Source organism: Chenopodium album, chromosome 1, assembly GCF_948465745.1.
Source record: "Chenopodium album chromosome 1, dcCheAlbu1.1, whole genome shotgun sequence".
Taxonomy (NCBI): domain Eukaryota; kingdom Viridiplantae; phylum Streptophyta; class Magnoliopsida; order Caryophyllales; family Amaranthaceae; genus Chenopodium; species Chenopodium album.
The window spans coordinates 85088189-85097126 of NC_137834.1; positions in this window are offsets into that span (position 1 = coordinate 85088189).

Sequence of the window (8938 nt, forward strand, 5' to 3'; positions counted from 1 at the left end):
CAACTTATAATTTGCATTTCCTTGGTAAAATGTTCTTCTTCTTTGAAGTACTAAGGACCTATTTTCTTCACTAGTCATAAACTTATAATTTGCATTTCCTTGGTAAAATGTTCTTATGCTTTAAAGTACTAAGGACCTATTTTCTTCACTGGTCATAAACTTATAATTTGCATTTCCTTGGTAAAATGTTCTTATTCTTTGAAGTACTAAGGACCTATTTTCTTCTGATTAATTTCAGCTCAGTTTAGTTCAACTCCAATCAGTTCGTTCATTTCCTTATCTCATAAAATATTCAATTTAGTTTAACTTCAATCAGTTCAGCTCAGTAGAAGCAGCTGAAAGTAAAAAGTGTCAGTTTCAAAATGAGACACACACAATAGTTTTAGTATTTTTCAGGCCATGTATGGATGTATTTAATAATTTAAGGCAATTGATTACTAAGAAGTAGAGCTGTCAAAAGTTGATCCAACCAGAAATATCGATTCAAACCCGATTATTAACCGACCCATCTGAACCCGAAAAAATGGTGACCTAAACCCGACTTAAACCAACCCTAGACCCGAGTTGACCCGAGTATGTGTGACTTGAACCCGAACATGAACTGACCTGGAGATGACCCGACCCGAAAGTAACCTGTAAATTATTGACCTGAATCAAACCCGACTTGAACCGAAATTGACCTCAACCCGTTTTAACCCGTCAAAACCCTAATTTAACCCGACTTGTTACTAACCTGAACCTGAATTCAACCCCACCCGTTCCTAACAACACCTGGTACAAACCCGACCCGAAATCAACCCGACTTGTTATTGACCTGACCCAAACTCAACCCGACTTGTTATTGTCCGGTCCCGTATTTTACCAGCGTGGATATTAGCCTTCAATTTTGGATTTTTTGGACTTTTTTTTCGCCTGTAAATAAAATTGCCGAAATGTTTACCATGTTCCCCAATATCCTCCGGGAGTCCAATAAGGTGGGTGGAACCATCCAATTTGCCATTAAAGGGTGAATTTACCGGTTTACAACTTGCACCGATTTCATTAACTCAAGCCTGTCACGAACGTTTATGACAACATATAATGATCATTTATGGTTTAAAACAGTATTATATGACCCCAAGATATATTCCATAAAATCTCAAAGCATTTCGACACCGGGCCCTGAAACCTAAAAAATTTCTCAAAAAGCGTGAATATTAGCCTTCAATTTAGTAATTTTTTAACTTTTTTTCGCCCGTAAATAAAAATTGCCGAAATGTTTACCATGGTCCCAAACATCCTCTAGGGGTCTAATTGGGTGGGTGGAACCATCCAATTTGCCTTTAAACATCCAATTTACCGATTTACAACTTGCACCGATTTCATTAACTCAAGCTTACAACGAACATTTATGACAACAAATAATGATCACATATAATTCCAAATGACATTATATGACCCAGAGATGTATTCCCTAAAATTTCGAGACTTTTAGACACCATGCCCTGAATACTCTAAAATTTTTCAAAACGCGTGGATATCCTTCAATTTTTGAATTTTTTGACTTTTTTCGCTCATAAAAAAATTGCCAAAATGTTTACCATGGTCCCTAATATCCTCCGGGAGTCCAATGTATGGGTGGAACCAACCAATTTCCCTTTAAACGGCCTATTTACCGGTTTACAACTTGAACCGATTTCATTAACTCAAGCTTACCACAAACATTTATGAAAACATATAATGATCATATATGGTTCCAAACGACATTATATGATTCCGAGATGTATCCCCAAAAGTCTCAATGCTTTTCGACACCGAGCCCGGAAACATTCGAAATTTCTCACAAAACGTGGATATTAGCCTTCAATTTTTGAATTTTTTTGACTTTTTTCGCCCGGATTTAAAAATTGCCGAAATGTTTACCATGGTCCCAAATACTCTTCGGGAGTCCAATTGGGTGGGTGGAACAATCCAATTAGCCTTTAAACGACCAATTTACCGATTTACAACTTGCACTGATTTGTCTTATTTTATTAATTTAAGCCTACCACGAACATTAATGACAACATATAATGATCATATATGGTTCAAAACAACATTATATGACCCCGAGAGTTATGTCCTAAAATCTCAAGCCTTTTCGACACCTGGCCCCGAATCCTCCAAAATTTCTCAAAAAACGTGGACATTAAGCCTTTAATTTTCGAATTTTTTGACTTTTTATTCGCCAGGAAATAAAAATTGCCGAAATGTTTACCATGGTCCTTAATACCCTCCGAGAGTCTAATTAGGTGGGTGGAACCATACAATTTGCCTTTAAACGGCCAATTTACCGGTTTACAACTTGCACCGATTTCATTAACTCAAGGCTACCACGAACATTTATGACAACATATAATGATCATTTATGGTTTAAACAGTATTATATGATCCCGAGATGTATCCCCTAAAATCTCAAAGCATTTCGACACCAGGCTCCGAAACCTCAAAAATTTCTCAAAAAACGTGGATATTAGCCTTTAATTTTGGAATTTTTTGACTTTTTTTTGCCCGAAAATAAAAATTGCCGAAATGTTTACCATGGTTCCTGATACCCTCCGGGAGTCCAATTGGCTGGGTGGAACCATCAAATTTGCCTTTAAACGGCCTATTAACCGATTTCCAACTTGCATCGATTTCATTAATTCAAGTCTACCACGAACCTTAATGACAACATATAATGATCCTTTATAGTTCCAAATGGCAATATATGACCCTGAGATGTATCCTCTAAAATCTTAAGGCTTTTTGACAGCAGGCCCCAAAACCTCCAAAGTTTCTCAAAAAACGTGGATATTAGCCTTCAATTTTGGAAATTTTTTACTTTTTTCGCCCGAAAATAAAAATTAACTAAATATTTACCATATTCCCTAATATCCTCCGGGAGCTCATTGGGTGGGTGAAACCATTCAATTTGCCTTTAAACGACTAATTTACCGATTTACAACTTGCACCGATTTCGTTAACTCAAGCCTACCACGAACATTTATGACAACATATAATAATCATATATGGTTGCAAACGGCATTATATGACACCAATATATATTTCCTGGAATTTCAAGACTTTTTGACACCGATTCATAAAACATTCAAAATTTCGCAAAATGCATGGATATTAGTTTTCGATTTTTGAATTTTTTTTTACTGTTTTCGCTCGAAAATAAAAATTGCCAAAATGTTTAACATGGTCCCTAATATCCTCCGGGAGTCCAATTGGCTGGGTGGAACCATCCAATTTGCCTTTAAACGGCCAATTTACCGGTTTACAACTTGTACCGATTTTATTAACTCAAGCCTACCACGAATATTCATGACAACATATAATGATCATATATAGTGCCAAACGGCATTATATGACCCCGAGATGTATCCCCTAAAATCTCAAGGTTTTTGGATACCGGGCCTCAAAACCTCCAAAATTTCTCAAAAATCGTGGAAATTAGCCTTAAATTTTGGAATTTTTTGACTTTTTTTCACCTGTAAATAAAAATTGCCGAAATGTTTACCATAGTCCCTAATACAATCCGGGTGTCCAATTAGGTGGGTAGAACCATCCAATTTGTCTATAAATGGCGAATTTACCGATTGACATCTTTCACCGATTTCATTAACTCAAGCCTACCACGAACGTTTAAGACAACATATAATGATCATTTATGGTTTAAAATAGTATTATATGACCATGAGATGTATCCCCTCAAATCTCAAACCTTTTCGACACCGGGCCTCGAAACCTCAAAAATTACTCAAAAAACGTGGATACTAGTCTTCAATTTAAGAATTTTTTTACTTTTTTTCACCCGGAAATAAAAATTGTTGAAATGTTTATCATTGTCCATAATACCCTCTGGGAATCCAATTGGGTGGGTGGAACCATCCAATTTGCCTTTAAACGACCAATTTACCGGTTTACAACTTGCACCGATTTCATTAATTCAAGCCTACCACGAACATTTATGAAAACAAATAATGATCATGTATGGTTTCAAACGGCATTATATGACCCTGAGATGTATCCAATAGAATTTCAAGACCTTTCAACACTGAGCCTCGAAACCTTCAAATTTTCTCAAAAAGCGTGGATATTAGCCTTCAATTTTGGAATTTTTTGACTTTTTTCGCTTGGAAATAAAAATTGCAAAAATGTTTACCAAGGTCCCTAATACCCTCCGGCAATCCAATTGGGTGTGTGGAATCATTCAATTTGCTTTTAAATGACCAATTTACCGTTTTACAACTTGCACCGATATAACGGTTTACAACGCCAGTTTTATGGACTTGTACCGAACCCGACTTGAACCGAAATTGACCCAAACCTATTTTAACCCGTCAAAATCCGAATTTAACCCGACTTGTTACTAACCATACCTGAATTCAACCTGACTCTTTTCTATTCCAACCCGAATTTAACTCAACCTGTTACAAACCCGACCCGAAATCAACCCGACTTGTTATTGACCTGACCCAAATTCAACCCTACTTGTTATTGACCTGACCCAAATCTTTACCATACCTATTATTTACCCAACCCGATCTGTAACTAACTCGACTCGAAATTAACACGACTTGTTATTGACCCGACCTAAATTCAACCCAAATTGTTCCTGGCCCGATTTCAAATCACCTTAAATGCAATTTAGACTACCTTATTATTGTTTATCAAAGCATTTTGTCTTGGGAGGGTCAGTCAGTGCAGGTCAACAAAATAAAGGAGCATCATCCTCAAATTTAAGAGTTAAATATAGTATATATTTGTTGTATTGTCAAAGGAGATAATTTTCTTCATAAATCATAGACTATAGTTCCCTCATCTATTGTCATATATATTATAGTCAAAGGAAATAATTAGATTGCTAAAAATGATAATTATATATTTATAATTAGTTGAACCCGAATATGACCTGACTTGGAAATGACCCGACCTGATTGTAACCTGCAAATTATTGACTTGAAAATAACCCGACTTGAATCCGAGAATGACCCGACTTGGAAATACCCCAAGATTATAACCCGCAAATTATTGACTTGAACCGAATCCGACTTGAACCTGAGACCGACTTGAAAATGACCCGACCTGATTATAATCCGCAAATTATTGACTTGAACGAAACCCGACTTAAACCCGAGAATGACCCGACCTGATTCTAACCCGCAAATTATGACTTGAACCGAACCCGAGAATTACCCTAACCCGTTATAACCCGTGAAAACCCGAATTAAACCCGACCTATTGTTCACCCGACTCGAATGTAACCCGACCTAAACCCGACCCAAACCCAATAAGAAGTATGACCCGACGTGACCCGACTCAAGCATGACTCAACCCAAAACCGACCCGCATAGGTTATGGAATTAATCTGAATTGACCCAACCCGAGTTAACCCGACCCACTCTTACCTGACCCAAACCCGACTTGTTTACCCGAATTGACAGCTTTACTAAGAAGTAAGAATACATACAAATTTCCTCAATCCAGCAAATTCTAGATGCATAAATAATTAACCATACATAAACCTGTTACACAATCCAAATATAAAACATACTCCATAAAATATCTCAAATTTGTGCTTATTTAACTTATTCCAACTATTGTTTCAAAAAAAAAAAAAAAAAAAAAAAAAAAAACTTATTCCAACTATTGATGATCTTAACTCTTAAGTTTGTATTCATCTGCCCTCAGCTAGTATCAAAATTCTGAGAAATCATAATTAGCCATTTATATCATTTCGCACGAGGATACGAGATGGATAAAACTTCAAAAATGCATATTCTCCTCAATGACAAAATGTCCTTATTCTTTAGTTATCTTTTGAAAAACTTTTTGAACTCTTTTTCTATTGACTCAAAATCTTTTTTCCTGTCATATTCATGAGATTTGAAGTACGGTGTAGTAGTTAAAAAGGCTAAAAGGTTCACTACATCAGTTATCTGATTATATCCGTAGTATTTACTTAAATTTTTGGTGCTAGTCACAGAAATGAGTGCTTAGAATCGTGTCCGCTTTAATGGTTGTTTTCTTAGCACAGGCATATCTTATTGTTTCTGATTGAAATTACTAGTAGGTAGTAAGGTACGCTTTAAGTCGGGTGCTCGAATTTCCAAAGTCAATGTGTATGATAGAGGTCTGTTGCAGCTCTTTGGTTGTCTTAACTTTCAGACTCAAATATGAACCAACATCAACTACTTTTTAAATTTAACAAAATGGCTCCTTTGCTATTTATTTCTCTGTTTACATACTCTATTGATTGATATTTCAAATCTAGAAAAATAAAAAGACTAGAAATGACCCGATTCAAATCAAAAGATTCAACCTGATGTAGGCAATTCATTTCCCACCAGATGCATGAGAATGCCACTTTGTAGGATGATGGTTTTTACACTGCTGTACTGGTAAGACTTGCCATATCGACATGTCGTGGGTGCCAAACAAACTGGAAGTAACCTGAGTGAGCAGTTCCATCAGCGCGTAGGAATTTCTAATGAGCTCTACCAATCACAAATGTGCAAAAACTTGATATTAGCTCATTTGTGAATTATCAAAAGTATGCTATAATTTCAAAATAGTGCTGCCTTTTGGAATGGATTGGTGTCAAGTTGCAGCTTGGATGGGTGCAGAATCCTAACAGTTGATATAAGTAGATAGAAACTTACACTGACCATAATTAAATTAACTCCTTATCTTGTAAGTATTTGCAAGGAGTATTACAGGTTATTGAATGGTATATTCTTCTAAAATCTACAGTATGTGCTATTTTTTCCTCCGATCACCCCCAAATAGTGGGCGTCAACAAAATGAGAGATCTAACACGAAAACAGACTTTGAGACTACTAGCAAAAATAAGATTGTTTAAAGTTGATAAGGATTCAGCTAACTAACTAAGCTGCTATCTCCTTTGGTGAGGGTGGTACATCTTTTGCTGGGTGAGGTAAGTCCTTTGGTGGGTGAGAATTTTTCCTCCGCAAGAGGTCACCAAATCTCCTTAGCAACGCTTTCCTCTTCCCTTGTGACGCCCTATCCATCTCCATATCATCAAACTGTGCATCCTCGTCGAAGTTATCAAAAACCAGATTTTCTTCACTACTGCCAGATGATGTTGTTTGCCGATGGTAGTCCTTCACCGGGGATCCTACCAGGTCGAATATGGAACCACCAAGGGCATCATCCTCATCTGTGTCCTCATCAATGTCCTTGCTTGACTTGCATGCTATACCAGGAATCGAAGGCCAGAACTGGTTGAGATCAAAACTGAATGTACTACTCAATCTTCTGCCTTCTTTTGCATCCTTCTCTGTGTTCTCTGCTGCAGTTTCTTTCTTTGCCACTTTTCTCTGCTCTTTGTTCTCCTTTTCCTTTTTCTGATCTTTGTTTTCTTTCTCCTTCTTCTGCTCTTTGTTCTCCTTCTCGAGTTTTGCAATTTCTTTTTTAGATCCTGAAATAATTACCCGTTTCAATTCTTTAATAGTGTCATTTGACTCGGCCTCATTGATTCGAAGGCGCTCAGTTTCCTGAGCAAGGGTAATAAGGGCTTTATCCTTCTCAACAAGGGCATCCTTGAGGTAAGAGTTCTCAGCTCTAGCTAGACTAGAAGCCTCTTTAGCCACATTAGCTTCACTCAGAGCTTGCTTAAGTATATCTCTCAAATTCTTATTCTCTTCCTTTGATTTTTCGTTCATCCCTTCAGCTTCTCTAAGCAACTTAGCCAGTTTATTGCATTCCTCTTGGGCAGTATTTTTCTCATCATCAGTCGTCTTTATACAGTTTACAAATTGGATTTCTCTGTCATTCCAGGCCAAAAGAGACTCCTCTGCCTCTAATCTTAACCTGTCAACTGTATTTTTCAGCATATCATTCTCTTTCTTCGAGGCTTTCAAAAGAACTTCATATGCCTCTTCAGTGCTCTTCACCATTTTTTTTAAATTGGCTGCTTCCTCATTCATTGCTTCTAGCTGCTGCTCTGTAGATGTGAGCTTTTCCTTGGCCTGGTTGGATTCGATAGCAACTTCTTTTAAAGCCACTGCAAGGTCATCCATGGCCTTCTTACTATTGTCTTCTGCTTCCATGGCCAGCTTCAGCTCATTCTTTAGAATATCAATCTCATCCAACAAAGTTTTCGTCTCCACAGATGCAGTTTCATACCTCCCATAGCCACGAAAGGCATTTTCTTTGTGCACCGAAACCTCATTTTTAAGCCTCTCTATCTCTTTCCCTGCCTCTTTATCTTTCCTTTGTCTTTCCTCTTCCAACTCCTGAATTTTCTCTAGAAGTGAAGTAACTTGAAGCTTTGATTCTTCTAGCAAGACATTGGACTGCTCAATCTGGCTTGTTTGTGCAGCAACCGACTCAGACAGCTTTTCTTCTGAATCCTTCCTTCTGCCTACTTCAACCACTAACTCATCCACCTTCTTTCTGCTATCGGATAATGAGGCCTCTGCCTGAGCGAGAGAGGATTTAAAACTGATTGTCTCTTCTTTCACCGTCTGTAGTGAAGCTTCCGTCTCAATCAACTTAAATTCCAATTGCTTCAGCTTATCAACCTCAGATCTCAGGGACTTTATGGTTTTATCCTTTATCTGTAAATCCCTGTTTGCTTCTCTAAGGGATTCCTTCAGATTGTTTATATCTGCATTTTCCATCTGCATCTTGATTTCTCTCATCTCGTTAAACGCGTGATCTCTCTCCCTCTCCGTTATCCTTAATCGAGCCTTCACCTCGTTGAGCTCTTCTTGGATGTCATCATAGCTTATCATTTGCTCCTGCATCTCTGAACCGCTGACAAATATTTTCTTTGAAAGGATTGCATGAGAATCAGCATCCTCCTAAAACTCAAGATAATATAAATCAAACTCAAAAAGAAACAAGAAAACAAATTAATATGCCATGCAGTTGAACAATACCTGAGAAGATTGACCACCTTTGA